The following is a 318-nucleotide window of genomic DNA, read 5'->3' on the forward strand; positions in this document are numbered from 1 at the left end:
TCCCAGAAATGACGATGATGCAATGATAGTTCCTTTATGTTTTCACCGCGCAAGCCTTCTTTCATTGTGTTGTTGTCCTGTGGGCTGTGACTGTGCAAAACACTAATCCCACCTCAGCAATGAAACCCCATGGACATCTCTTCATCTACCTTGGACATTATCCGATTGTGTTTTTGCATTAATGTCTTGCCTATTTGCATTGCCTTTTCTTTTCAGAGTCTTCTGACATTCATATGTAGTTTATGTATCGTTTATGGTTTTGTGTGTAGTCTGTAAGTGCCTGCGATGCTGTTTCGTTCTACCTGAACCTCACCATAC

Source organism: Amblyraja radiata, chromosome 27 (assembly GCF_010909765.2).
Source record: "Amblyraja radiata isolate CabotCenter1 chromosome 27, sAmbRad1.1.pri, whole genome shotgun sequence".
NCBI lineage: Eukaryota > Metazoa > Chordata > Chondrichthyes > Rajiformes > Rajidae > Amblyraja > Amblyraja radiata.